The 15,509-nt window shown below is 47.6% G+C and overlaps 1 long non-coding RNA gene across 1 annotated transcript in view; it reads right to left on the reverse strand.

Moving 5' to 3' along the window:
* LOC130274492 (uncharacterized) overlaps nt 1-5,350 on the reverse strand; it is a 90,470-nt gene extending 85,120 nt beyond the window's left edge. Inside the window, exon 1 of the long non-coding RNA XR_008844402.1 lies at nt 5,297-5,350. This is a non-coding gene — a long non-coding RNA (uncharacterized LOC130274492). The remainder of the gene's footprint in view (nt 1-5,296) is intronic.
* Between the last annotated feature and the right edge of the window lie 10,159 nt (nt 5,351-15,509).

Genomic DNA, 15,509 nt, shown 5'->3' on the forward strand with positions numbered 1-15,509 from the left:
CGGGGCGGAGGCTCTTGATGTCACGAGCCTCCGGCAATGTAGCCAACACTTTAAACGAATGCTGGGGGCAGCAGGATGATTGTGGGGATCCCCAGCGACGCAACGCCCCCCCCCCCCCCCCCGATCAGACATCTTATCCCCTACCCTTTAAAGGGGTTATCCAGGAAAAAACTTTTTTTTATATATCAACTGGTTCCAGAAAGTTAAACAGATTTGTAAATTACTTCTATTAAAAAATCTTAATCCTTTCAGTACTTATGAGCTTCTGAAGTTAAGGTTGTTCTTTTCTGTCTAAGTGCTCTCTGATGACACGTGTCTCGGGAACCGCCCAGTTTAGAAGCAAATTCCCATAGCAAACCTCTTCTAAACTGGGCGGTTCCCGAGACACGTGTCATCAGAGATTACTTAGACAGAAAAGAACAACCTTAACTTCAGAAGCTCATAAGTATTAAGATTAAGATTTTTTTAATAGAAGTAATTTACAAATCTGTTTAACTTTCTGGAGCCAGTTGATATATAAAAATTTTTTTTTTCCTGGATAACCCCTTTAAGGCTGTATTTGTGCGAGGAGCGTGGATATTTAACCCCCTTCCTCTTTATCCTTACCTTATATCCTACCACGTATATATTACCTCACTTACCTTGATGTTGTGGCCATTAGCCCCCTGGTATCTTTTGGGCATATGGTTTTACGCAGTGGATTGTCTATATGTCATGTTCAATGTTGTCTTTTGGGATGGTGGTCAACCTACTTGTTTGTCCTTTAAAGGGGTATTCCGCCCCTAGACATCTTATCCCTTATCCAAAGGATAGGGGATAAGGTGTCTGATCGCGGGGGTCCAGCTACTGGGGACCCCTGCGATCTTCCCGCTGCACCCGGTGTTCGTTTAGAGCGTCGGGTGCAGCGCCGGAGGCTCGTGACATCAAGGCTATGTCCCCTCAATGCAAGTCTATGGGAGGGGGTGTGACAGCTGTCACACCCCCTCCCATAGACTTGCATTGAGGGGGAGTGGCCGTGACATCACGAGCGATGCGTTACTGTGGCGATGCGTTACTGTTTCGCCAGTCATCCGGCATGGAGCCAAGTTTGCTCCGTCCACCAGTTGTCTGGTGGCTGCAGCTGAGATCGCCGGGGTCCCCAGCGGCGGGACCCCCCATGATCAGACATTCTTATCCCCTATGCTTTGGATAGGGGATAAGACATCTAGGGGCGGGATACCCCTTTAAGCTGACATGTTCCCATAACTACCCTAAAGGGAATCTTTTATAATGTTAAGCGCCTGAACGAGTCGGCTAAACGAAACCAAATGTTATACCCGCTCCATAAGCAAAGAGCCAACGTTTTCCTCTTGCAGGAAACGCATTTTAAATGTCCCTAATGCCCACTTCCCGTAATCGCTATTACTCTACATGGTACCACAGCACATTGGCTGGCTCCCCGAGGTGCTTCTACTGCTATACATAAACATGCCCCCCATTGTTCATGATGTTCCGGTTGGACCCTGAGGACAGGTTTCTCTTTCTTAAATGGACTATTTTGCAGGAATTTCTAGTAATTGCTAATTGCTAACGTTTACCTTTTTATCAGTGCCACGTGGCTTTTGCGTAGTGGATCTTCACAGATCTGGAGCCCTTTGTGAACGATTTGCCGTCATCCTGGAGGGCGACTATTGAACTATGGACACCTCTTTAGATACTTAGATTAAGTAAGACATCACTTAAAGGGGTACACCGCCCCTAGAAATCTTATCCCCTATCCAAAGATTTCTGATGTCCCCAGCGGCGGCACCCCAGACATCCAGTGCACGGAGAGAACTTCGCTTTGTGCCGGATGACTGGTGATGGGTTTGGTCCGAGATCTTGGGTCTTCCAGCAGGACAATGACCCCAAACATACATCAAAAAGCCCCAGAAATGAATGACAAAAAGTGCTGGAGAGTTCTGAAGTGTCAGCAATGAGTCCAGATCTAAACCCCATTGATCACCTGTGGAGAGATCTTAAGAGATAAGAGACCTGGAGCAGTTTGTAAAGGAAGAGTGGTCCAACATTCTAGCTGAGAGGTGTAAGAAGCTTATTGATGCTTATAGGAAGAGTGGTCCAACATTCCGGCTGAGAGGTGTAAGAAGCTTATTGATGCTTATAGGAAGAGTGGTCCAACATTCCGGCTGAGAGGTGTAAGAAGCTTATTGATGCTTATAGGAAGAGTGGTCCAACATTCCTGCTGAGAGGTGTAAGAAGCTTATTGATGCTTATAGGAAGAGTGGTCCAACATTCCGGCTGAGAGGTGTAAGAAGCTTATTGATGCTTATAGGAAGAGTGGTCCAACATTCCGGCTGAGAGGTGCAAGAAGCTTATTGATGGTTATAGGAAGAGTGGTCCAACATCCCGGCTGAGAGGTGTAAGAAGCTTATTGATGCTTATAGGAAGAGACTGATTTCACTTATTTTTTCCAAAGGGTGTGCAACCAAATATTAAGTTAAGGGGCCGATAATTTTGTCCAGTCCATTTTTGGAGTTTGGTGACATTGTGTCCAATTTCCTTTTTCTCCTCCCTTTTTGGTTTAGTTCCAATACACACAAAGGGAATAAACATGTGTATAGCAAAACCTGTGTTACTGCAATCCTTTCCTGTGAGGAATACTTCATTTTCTGGAAAGATTTCAGGGTGCCAACATTTATGCCCGTGACTTTACACACTTGTAAGATTGGTAGCATTGTATGGCTGTAGACCATAACTCATCCAATGATCTGCTAAGTAAGGCCTTGTTGCTCTGGTGGAGGCTGGTAAAGAGGACGGCCATTGTGGAGTGTTCCATGTAGGCCACCATGGAATCGGTATAGGCTGAGCGTGCACTTAGTCTGGCCGATGTAGCTATGGGGGAGTCCTCTGTGGCTGCTGAGATAATGTCAACCTAGAGGAAGCCAGGGAGGAGTGAGTGTTGCTCAAAGGAATCTAAGCTCAATCCAGTCAGAACTTTGATATAAGCCATTTCTGTAAGAGCTACAGCGGAGGCCTGGCTACCAGGATGCCTAGTGGGTTCATTTAATAACGAGATCTTCCTGTCTGAAAAGGTTTGTCCTTAAAGGGGTACTCCATTGGAAAACATTTATTTTTTTTTTTTTATCAACTGGTGCCAGAAAGTTAAACAGTTTTGTAAATTACTTCTATTTAAAAATCGCAGTGTAGAGAGTACAAAAAGATGGGGTTTTTGAGAGCACTACTCAAAGAAGTCAAAGGTAAAACAGGACAGCGCGTTTCGGCGCACACTCGCGCCTTCCTCAGGTCCACTATCACAATTTTGTGTAGTCCTGGCTGGGATTCCTGCGGGCCCGACCGCAGGAATCCCGGCCAGGACTACACAAAATTGTGATTGTGGACCTGAGGAAGGCGCGAGTGTGCGCCTAAACGCGTTGTCCTGTTTTACCTTTGATTTCTTTTTGCTAATAAAAGTTAGTCCTGCGTTAGTGCTGGCTCATATCTCTGTTTCATTTGACTTCCGTCAAACACAGTAGCGCTCTCAAAAACCCCATCTTTTTGTACTCTCTACACTGCCATTGCTGTCCGTCTCCCTCGGGAATACGGAAAAATAAGGGCTAAGAGCAGCAGACTGTTGCAATCTCATTTTTGCATACCCCTTACCACACCACAGAGGCCCTACCCACCTCTGTGCATATCGACTCAAGGTCAGTACAGTACGTCACCTTGGGTGTTGGTGGCGGGTATTTGCATCATCCATTTCCAAAGAAATACTACACAGGGAGCGCCCCGTTGTTTTTTTCTCCTCCTTTTTTCCTCTATTTAAAAATTTTAATTTTCCCAGTACTTATCAGCTGTTCTATACTACAGAGGAAATTCTTTTCTTTTTAAATTTCCTTTCTGTCTGACCACAGTGCTCTCTGCTGACACCTCTGTCCATATGAGGAACTGTTAAGAGTAGAAGTAAATCCCCAAAGCAAACCAATCCTGCTCCGGACAGTTCCTGACATGGACAGAGGTGTCAGCAGAGAGCACTGTGGTCAGACAGAAAGGGAATAAAAAAAAAAAAAAAGAATTTCCTCTGTAGTATACAGCAGCTGATAAGTACTGGAAGGATTAAGATTTTTAAATAGAAGTCAACTGGCATGAGTTGATTTAAAAAAAATGTTTTCAGGGTAGTAAAAGTGTGAACAAGGTCCTTGAGAGCAGAACCTGGGTGATTAGGAACGGAGAACTATGAGAGCAGTATCTGGTATATGAGGAACAGGGCTCGGTAAAGTTGGGCCATACACAGTAGGAGAAGGGATTTGAACAATAGGGTTTGGACTGATAGAGAGATATCGACATAGTATGACGACTGCAACGCAAATGGTGGACCGGACAGGACGCTGTGGAGTCTGAGGAATCATAACACTGGCCAAGAACATGGCTCCAAGTCAACCGGGGCTTCTCAGGCCTTGATTGATAGATGTCTCCCCGTACCAAACAGAGGGGCATTATGGGTACACAGGGGCCTGCGGTTCACATTACAGATTTTAATAACACAGTTCTCTATTGCGGGGCCTGGGACCCCCGGGACTCCATCATTCATAGTAATTGTTAATTCTCGAAGACCAGACCCAAGTTAAAATGATAACACTTATAAGTGACATATTATCGCTTTAGAGGGGACAGCAGATCTGGAAGATGGTGACAACTTATTCGGATCCTCTTGCTGCCCGCGCTATCACACCTCTCCAGCTGCGCCGGCCTGCAACATCGCTGCTCGCCGCCTTCCATGCATCTGAGCCATTAATTGAAATCTCCCGATGGTGGCGACTGATAGGGACGTGCGAGGCTTTGATGCCGGCCCGGGGCAGGGTTACGGCTCTGCTTGTCCTGATAATTAAGTGACAATGGATCAGACAGGAGGCGACACGGACGTGACCGCTGCTCCGCAGAAGAACCGCACACCGCAGTGGAAGAGACAGGGTCGCTCGTCTTCCTCCCACGTCAGCCCGAGCCCAAGTCATTAAGAAATTATTGATGCAACTTAAAGACGGCGGCTAATAGTGAACGTGTGGAGTGTCGGGGAGGGGAGCGGGGACAGACTCTCATGAAACATTCAAAGAAGGCACTTGTTAAATTTAATTGGGAGAAACCAGATTCACCGTCTCACCACGCCGCGTGTTGGCTTTTACTTAAGAAGTCAAGTGACAACATAGTCTGTGTTTACTTTCTCTCGATTACCCCGCCGCTCTCCTCCCCCTCCTCGTACTCACAATTCCAATTTCAATGGCCTATTTGCTGAATAATTCAACACATTATCAAGTAGAGTCACCTGCACTTATCTCACAGACGTGTCCCGGCTCATCCCGAAATCCAGACGAACCGCCGGCTGCTGATCATTATACCGAGGAGAAGACAAGAACGAACTATAGTTATTATGGAGATCAGCGCACATTATACTACAGCGATATCTATGTCTACTAATAACCAGCCCCTATATCATGTCTTATAGGTAGTCAGAGCCCCGCCCCCTGTATGACATCACTGATATAATAGTAATATAATGACATGTGATCACAGCCCCGCCCCCTGTATGATATCACTGATATAATATAATAGTAATATAATGACATGTGATCACAGCCCCGTCCCCTGTATGACATCACTGATATAATATAATAGTAATATAATGACATGTGATCACAGCCCCGCCCCCTGTATGACATCACTGATATAATATAATAGTAATATAATGACATGTGATCACAGCCCCGCCCCCTGTATGACATCACTGATATAATAGTAATAGTAATGTAATGACATGTGATCACAGCCCCGCCCCCTGTATGACATCACTGATATAATATAATAGTAATATAATTACATGTGATCACAGCTCTGCCCCCTGTATGACATCACTGATATAATATAATAGTAATATAATGACATGTGATCACAGCCCCGCCCCCTGTATGACATCACTGATATAATATAATAGTAATATAATGAAATGTGATCACAGCCCCGCCCCCTGTATGACATCACTGATATAATATAATAGGAATATAATGACGTGATCACAGCCGCGCGCCCCCTGTATGACATCACTGATATAATAGTAATATAATGACATGATCACAGGCCCGCCCCCTGTATGACATCACTGATATAATATAATAGTAATATAATGAGTTGTGATCACAGCCCCGCCCCCTGTATGACATCACTGATATAATAGTAATGTAATGACATGTGATCACAGCTCTGCCCCCTGTATGACATCACTGATATAATATAATAGTAATATAATGACATGTGATCACAGCCCCGCCCCCTGTATGACATCACTGATATAATATAATAGTAATATAATGACATGTGATCACAGCCCCGCCCCCCTGTATGACATCACTGATATAATAGTAATATAATGACATGCATCACAGCCCCGCCCCCTGTATGACATCACTGATATAATATAATAGTAATATAAGGACATGTGATCACAGCCCCGCCCCCTGTATGACATCACTGAAATAATATAAATGTAATCTAATAATGTGATCACAGCCCCGCCCCCTGTATGATCCTGTGATCTCCCTGCTGCACCAGGCATTCATTTAGAGCAGTGGTTCACAACCTTTTTCGGCTCCGGGCACCCCTCGCAAAAACAAATAATTTGCGGTACACCCCTACCGGGTAATATTCGACGTGCAACAAAAAATGGCTAAAAAGAGGCAATACTCATCACCTGAATATGTGTTATGAAGATCACAGTGCTGCAGGACTTACCGGTGATGTCTTCTCTGATTGAAGTCATTCACTTTTTTCATTTTCTTCTCCATTTGGCCTGGACCGTCATTATGTTTTCTTTCAGCCACAATTCTTCACCACAGAACCTTTAAAAAAACAATATTAGGCTTTTCCAGCATCATCTTTTTTCCCACAAATACCTTCAGCCTCACACACAATACCCCCAGCAGCCTCACACTCCCAGCACCATTGCCTTCATTCCCCCCCCCCATCCACCCTGCCACTGCTCCCATTCAACCCCCAGCCACCCACTGCTTCCATCCACCCCGCAGCCACCCATCCACCCCTGCCACTGATTCCATTAACCCCGTAGCCACCCATCCACTCCTGCCACTGATTCCATTCACCTGCAGCCACCCAACCACCCACCCCTGCATCAATTCACTCCTGCCCCTGCTTACATTCACCCCACCATTCCTGCTTATATTCAAACCCCTCCCCCCTTCCCTTGCACCTTTTTTCATTAAAAATCCTGCTTACATTCAACCCCCTTGCCCTTGCTTCCATTCACGCCCCTGCTCCTGCTTACATTCACCCCACCACTCCTGCCCCTGCTTCCGTTCACTCCACCACTCCAGCCCCTGCTTCCATTCCCCCCACCGCTCCTGCCCCTGCTTCCATTCCCCCCACTGTCCCTGCTTTCATTCACCCACTGCTCCTGCCCCTGCTTCCATTCACCCCACCGCTCCTGCTTCCATTCAAACCCCTTCCCCGCCTTCCCTTGCACCATTTTTCATAAAAAATCCTGCTTCCATTCAACCTCCCCTGCCCCTGCTTCCATTCACCCCTCTGCTCCTGCCCCTGCTTCCATTCACCCCCCTGCTCCTGCCCCTGCTACCATTCACCCCCCTGCTCCTGCCCCTGCTTCCATTCACCCCACCACTCCTGCCCCTGCTTCCATTCACCCCCTTGCTCCTCCCCCTTCTTCCATTCACCCCCCCTGCTCCTGCCCCTGCTTCCATTCACCGCATCACTCCTGCCCCTGCTTCCATTCACCCCACCACTCCTGCCCCTGCTTCCATTAACCCCACCACTCCTGCCCCTGCTTCCATTCACCCTACTGCTCCTGCCCCTGCTTCCATTCACCCCATCGCTCCTGCCCCTGCTTCCATTCACCCCATCGCTCCTGCCCCTCTTTCCATTCACCCCATCGCTCCTGCCCCTCTTTCCATTCACCCTACTGCTCCTGTCCCTGCTTCCATTCACCCCCTTGCTCCTGCCCCTGCTTCCATTCACCCCCTTGCTCCTCCCCCTGCTTCCATTCACCCCCTCTGCTCCTGCCCCTGCTTCCATTCACCCCCCCTGCTCCTGCCCCTGCTTCCATTCACCCCATCACTCCTGCCCCTGCTTCCATTCACCCCACCACTCCTGCCCCTGCTTCCATTCACCCCACCAATCCTGCCCCTGCTTCCGTTCACCCTACTGCTCCTTCCCCTGCTTCCATTCACCCCATCGCTCCTGCCCCTGCTTCCATTCACCCCATCGCTCCTGCCCCTCTTTCCATTCACCCTACTGCTCCTGTCCCTGCTTCCATTCACCCCCTTGCTCCTCCCCCTGCTTCCATTCACCCCACCACTCCTTCCCCTGCTTCCATTCACCCCACCACTCCTGCCCCTGCTTTCATTCACCCCACCGCTCCTGCCCCTGCTGTCATTCACCCTACTGCTCCTGCCCCTGCTTCCATTCACCCTACTGCTCCTGCCCCTGCTTCCATTCACCCCCTCGCTCCTGCCCCTGCTTCCATTCACCCCCTCGCTCCTGCCCCTCCTTCCATTCCGCCCACCGCTCATACCCCTGCTTCCATTCACCCCACCGCTCCTGCCCCTGCTTCCATTCACCCTATTGCTCCTGCCCCTGCTTCCATTCACCCCCTCGCTCCTGCCCCTGCTTCCATTCACCCCCTCGCTCCTGCCCCTCCTTCCATTCACCCCACCGCTCCTACCCCTGCTTCCATTCACCCCACCGCTCCTGCCCCTGCTTCCATTCACCCTACTGCTCCTGCCCCTGCTTCCATTCACCCTACTGCTCCTGCCCCTGCTTCCATTCACCCTACTGCTCCTGCCCCTGCTTTCATTCAACCAACCACTTTTGCTTCCATTCACCTCATCGTTCCTGCCCCTGCTTCCATTCACCCTACTGCTCCTGCCCCTGATTCCATTCACACCCCCTCCCATAGCCTTGCATAGCGGAGGCGGGGCGTGACATCACACGGGGGGGGGCGAAGTTGTGACATCACGATACTCCGGCCCCGTGGTCGGCACCCGGCAGTTTGTGAGCTGGCAGCGCGGCGTACAGCTCAAAGAGGTGGGTGCCGAATGCAAGATTGCAGGGGTCCCCAGTGGCGGGACCCCTATGGTCAGACATCTTATCCCCTATCCTTTGGATAGGGGATAAGATGTCTTAGGGCCGGAGTATGCCTTTAAGTCCCGTGCAAGTATATAGGACTTCCAGTACCTTACTCCAAACTCTGCTCTGCATCTCCTGGTGAGTGCGTCAGTCCAGCCACACCCCTCCTGCATGCCACACCCCATATCACAAAGCCACACCCACCAATTAAGCCACACCCCTTTTATTTTCTACCATTTTTGTGCATTGGTCCGGCTTGCAAGTCATGCCCACTTCCACAAAACCACGCCTCCTTCTATTTTTGGCCAACAATCTCCCCATCACAACTCAGCCCCACCTGAGGGCAGGAGAGAAGGACAGAATATGAGGTCAGGATATGTGGACAGGATATAAGGTCGAGATATGAGGTCGGGATATGAGGACAGTATATGAGGACGGGATATGAGGACGAGAAATGAGGATGGGATATGAGGTTGGGATATAAGGATGGGATATGAGGACGAGAAATTAGGATAGGATATGAGTTCAGGATATAAGGACGGGATATAAGATATTAGGGCAAGTACTTCCTTCTTTGTTGCTTTTCCTCCTCCCACAAAGATGAGGTAGGAAAAAATGGGCCAAAGGCCAAAGGCTGTCCAGGCATGCTGGGAGTTGTAGTCTTGCAACATCTGGAGGCACCATGGTTGGGAAACACTGTTTTAGGCCAGTGTTTCCCAACCAGGGTGCCTCCAGATGTTGCAAAACTACAACTCCCAGGATGCCTGGACAGCCAAAGGCTGGTTGGGAAAACTGTTTTAGGGCTTGGGCAACTTACCGGCTTCCGTAGGATCCAGCGCCGCACGACATTGCCGCAAGACACTGCCTCATGGTCTGCAAACTGTGGCCCTCCAGCTGTTGCAAAACTACAACACCCAGAATGCTGTCAGGGCAGGAGCCCGGGCTGACATTACAGTGCAGCCGCCCGGGCTCCTCATACGGCCTCCCCGCTACCCTCACTTATGGGGACACTGATATACACCCCCCTTGTCTCCCGCCCGTGACGCTCAGCAACCGCTGCTACAAGACTACAACTCCCAGCGTGTCCTCACTGTAAGGGCATGCTGGGACTTGTAGTCTTGGAACAGTTAGCAGACAGATGGGAGTTGTGTGGCACTGGCAGGTGAGAGGAGTGGGATGTAAATCACTGTAGTGTCCCGGTAGCGCAGTGAGGGTAGCGGGGAGAAAGTATGTCGGAGCCCGGGCGGCAGTAGCTTTTCCTGCTCCATGTCGGAGCTGGAGTAAATTTAGTCAATTTTTACGACCGTTGCGAAAGTTTATTGCGCAGCTGTGACTGTCGCAGTTAATAAATACCTGACCACTGCAAGTCAAAAATGCAAACTAGCATAAATCAAGCGGGTAAAAAAAAATTGACTTTCTAGCTCTTGCTAGAGAAAGTCGCACAAAAAATAGGGTAGGCGCAATTGCGACAATTTAGCGCCAAAAATAGTCAGAAAAAAATGACTAAACCCCTTAGTAAATGCCCCTCTTGGTGTTTCTAAATTGTAACCATCAAGCATATGTGCCGCTGATGGGAAAAAAGTAAAGACATCTGTTCATCGGTTACGTATGATTCATTTTAGAGCGCACTTGTCTGGATCAGTCGGGGTACAATCTGGGAGAAGCGCGCGGCTGATCACTCCTCTCCCTGCTCTCTGTGCGCGCGACCATAGACATTAGGAAACCGTCCCAATCTTGTGGTACAGACGACACCAGTATTATAAATGGTTCATGATGGGACGGGGCCCCTGGTACAGATTTTAAAAATGTTTTGATCTATTGTAACTAGAGATGAGCGACCTTACAGTAAATTTGATTCGTCACGAACTTCTCAGCTTGGCAGTTGATGACTTATCCTGCGTAAATTAGTTCAGCTTTCCGGTGCTCCGGTGGGCTGGAAAAGGTGGATACAGTCCTAGGAAAGAGTCTCCTAGGACTGTATCCACCTTATCCAGCCCACCGGAGCACCGGAAAGCTGAACTAATTTATGTAGGAAAAGTCATCAACTGCCGAGCCTAGAAGTTCGTGACGAATCGAATTTACTGTAAGTTCGCTCATCTCTAATTGTAACATGTTGAAAGTTTTGATTGGTCGGGGTCTGGGTGTTCAGAGCGCGGGCGCTCTGAACACCCAGACCCCGACCAATCAAAACTTTCAACATGTTACAATAGGTCAAAACATTTTTAAAGTCACGGTGCCCAATTCTACGGCAACACTCCTTACAGGTAACTGGAATTTCCTGGGTGCAAAATCTGTACCAAGGGCCCCGTCCCATCATGAACCATTTATAATACTGGTGTCGTCTTATTTGGCAGAGAGGTGTTGGCTCCCCCCTGGTATGTCTTGCGGCGTCTCACAGTCTTGGCTGCGCGCGCCCCAGAACGTCATGAAATGTTTTGTTCCCGAGTTTTCACAGAGCACCCAAACATATGGCGCAAACAACAACACGGCCTCATTACATCTGGGATCCAGGTGTTGCTGAGCCAATTACCGAGCGGAGTGTTACCGCACGTTCCCAACCTGCCAGCGAGCGCTTATATAAGACCCTGCATGTGAAATCTGCCCCCCCCCCCTGCATGCTACCAATTAATCTATGAAGCCTCGTTAGCCAATTGTGAAAATCAATTAGGAACAAAGTCAGCATTCCATCAACGTGTGATTATGCAAATCCAACGCCACGCCGCGTCCTGTAGAGAGTTCCCCCTATGGCCAATTGTCAGGATTCTGACGAACGTGAACGCGGTGACAGCTTTGGCTTTACCTGTGTAGCTGGAGCGCAAAGGATTCTGGGAGTCGTCAGCGAAACAACTTCAGAAGTCAGAGGTGAAATAAATGAACGAGGCTCCGTACAGCGCGGAAACCTTCCCAACGTCTCGCTGAACGGATATTTATCGAACATTACAAAAAACATTGCGCAGGTTGCGAGGACTTTCACGTAGGACGGCTCCGCTGCGGATTTATAGAACTGCATCTGAATCTGCAGCAACAAACGCAGGCGCCAAACCGAGCCGACATATTGCAGAGGGGGATTTATTACAATACAAAGCCATTTATAGAGAGTTGTGGATTCTATTGTCATTCGGATTGTGCTCGGTTTCATGAGGAATTTTTCAGCAGATTTCTTCCGCAGCCTGGGAAGGAAAATTCTTAAAATATTTTCTTAAAAAATTCTTAACATCACTGAATCTGAGGATTTCACAGCTCCACCCCTTTAATGACATCACTGAATCTGAGGATTTCACAGCTCCACCCCTTTAATGACATCACTGAATCTGAGGATGTCACAGCTCCATTCCTGATGATGACATCTCTGAACCTGAGGTTGTTTTAGCTCCGCCCCCTTTAATGACATCACTGAATCTGAGGATTTCACAGCTCCACCCCTTTAATGACATCACTGAATCTGAGGATGTCACAACCCCCCCCCCCCCCCGCCCTTCTTTAATTACATCATTGAATCTGAGGTTGTCACTTACAACCCCCCCCCCTCCTTTTAATGACATCACTGAATCTGAGGTTGTCAAAGCTCCACCCCTTAATGACATCACTGAATCTGTGGTTGTTACAGCTTCACCCCTTTAATGACATCACTGTATCTACGGTTGTCACAGCTCCACCCCTTAATGACATCACTGAATCTGTGGTTGTCACAGCTCCACCCCTTTAATGGCATCACTGAATCTGAGGTTGTCACAGCTCCACCCCTTTCATTACATCACTGAATCTGAGGATGTCACAGCTCCATTCCCGATGATGACGTCTCTGAACCTGAGGTTGTTTTAGCCCCGCCCCCTTTAATGACATCACTGTATGTAAGGTTGTTACAGCTCCACCCCCTTAATGACATCACTGTATGTAAGGTTGTTACAGCTCCACCCCCTTAATGACATCACTGGGTGTTTATATCATTTTCGTCTTTCCTCTTCTCAGTTGGACATCATTTCTGGTGGGCTCCATCTCCTCTCCATACACATGAGTGAGTGGATAATCCCTACAATAACACTGCTATATCCTGGGCCCCAAATATCTGGTCACCAGGTCAGAGGTCAGGGTCAGAGATTGTCAGCTCTTCCATCAATCCCACGATTCAGACTGAATTGTTCCGGCATTTCTTCTGCACATCTGATTGTATTATCTAATATTCCCAGGAACTTGTATGACCTGAGGACCCCGACAGCTATGTGGCCCCTGCTGGAGCAAAACCTCCTCAACAGTAAAGATACATCATAACTTTTGGACAGATCCACCACAATCTTTGGGGGTTTATGTAAATTAAGCTTAATCGTTCTTATGCAGCTGAGGGTTTGCTACAATTGTTTCCAGTTTAGGCCATTTTCTGAAAGCTGAACGGACCTGTTATTGTCAGTAGTCTTGGTGGATGTAATGTAACATTCGTCTACAGCAACCGAGAAAAGGATTTGCTAGTCTTGTACGTTTTCCCAATGACAAAGAAATGTTCCGTCTATAATATTAATGTTCCGTCTATAATATTAATGTTCTATCTATAATATTAATGTTCCGTCTATAATATTAATGTTCTGCTTTTTTGGACAGACAGAAAGACAACAAAAAATACAAAAAACAAAATTTCACATAAGTTACAAGATGATTTGCATTTTACTCGGTGACATTAGTATTTGTGATAGCCTGGGGGATGTAGGGTAAGGGAAGTGTAGCTGTGCGGTTACTAACGGGTGCTTGTTAACCCTTGCTATTCGTGACGCCAGGGTGAGGGCTCCACAATAATGCTTTTCCTACAGCCCCCCTTCCCAGGAACGATAGGGAGGTAGATAATAATAGATTGTCCACAACCGGAGAGTTTTCTTAAACAGTATCAACTTTTACTGAAGGTTTTCTGCAAGCTTCAATAACATAACAGTCTGTGGTGTCCCGGTACCGTATTGCATCCAGTACCTACGGTAGAGGTCCCCAAAGTCAGAGTGACTAAGTTCAGGTAGGGTTCCTCAGGTGGGACAGCCCCTAGTCGCCTCTCCTTAAGTGTAACTGTAATGTTCATAAATGTATATATTAATAATTATATCTATATTGGATAGAAATGTATAGTACTTACCTTGTTCAGCGTTGCAGGACCTTTAGTCATGTGACCATGCTAGTAACCTCTATGGTATGTTGCAGGACCTTAGGAGCTCCTTGGGTCACGTGTTACCCACAAATCTCTGTAATGGTGATTGACATCAGTATGGACCAATTAGCGTTAGTCCAGCCCCTGCCCATATAAGGGATCTGCGTCCAATTATCGCTCTCTTGGGTTGCTGCTCTCGTGGATGCCGGACTAACAGGACAGTGTGCTACGCAACTTTCAAAGACACGCTAGGCCTCTAAACCTACGGCCTCAGCAGAACCAAAAATCGTGAGTCTTACTTTAATTCCTGCTAATACTAGCCTGACTACTGGACCGCAACTAATTCTCTAAATCCAGTGGAACAGCGTAATAGACCAAAAGACTCTTAAAGCTAAAGTCCCAACCATTGTCAATCTCCAAAAGAAGCTGTTGCATTGATGAAAGACTCTTATGTTAATGAAGTGTACAGAAAATTTTCAGTAAAGGTTAACGCTGTTTGCAGAAGCTTTCCGGTTGTGGACAATCCTTTATTATCATGTTCCTCCCTATCGTTCCTGGGAAAAGGGGCGGTAGGAAAAGCTTAATTGAGGAGCCCTCACCCTGGCGTCACGAATAGCAAGGGTTAATAAGCAAAAAGTCTACGAAAGAGGAAAACCAGCTCACCACCATATAAGTTCTAGGAGGAGGAGGGCTTCAGGTGTAGATAGGAAGCACTGACAACATCCAACCGCATGCTTGGAGTGAAGACTTGGAATGAAGAAAAAGGGGCAGGGTCCAGCTCCCAGGAAAAACGAATAAAATCCAAAATTTTAATTCAAGCCATTAAAAAGTGAGTGAACAAAAAAAGGGGAATAAAATCATAGCAGGAACGCCGACGCGTTTCGGACTATATAGTCCTTAATCATGGCATATGACGCGTCGGCGTTCCTGCTATGATTTTATTCCCCCCTTTTTTTGTTCACTCACTTTTTAATGGCTTGAATTAAAATTTTGGATTTTATTCGTTTTTCCTGGGAGCTGGACCCTGACCCTTTTTCTTCATTCCAAGGGTTAATAAGCACCCTTTAATTACCACACAGCTACACTCTCCATACCCTACTTCCCCCACAAACTTACCACAAGTCTCTGAGCATAACAACGGCTTTCCTTGAAGATTGACAAAGGTTGGGACTTTAGCATTTAGAGTCTTTAGTACTGTGCGTTGTTCCACTGGATTTAGGGGAATTAGTTGAGGTCCAGTAGTCACGTTAGCATTAGCGGGGAT

Source organism: Hyla sarda, chromosome 5 (genome assembly GCF_029499605.1).
Source record: "Hyla sarda isolate aHylSar1 chromosome 5, aHylSar1.hap1, whole genome shotgun sequence".
Taxonomy (NCBI): domain Eukaryota; kingdom Metazoa; phylum Chordata; class Amphibia; order Anura; family Hylidae; genus Hyla; species Hyla sarda.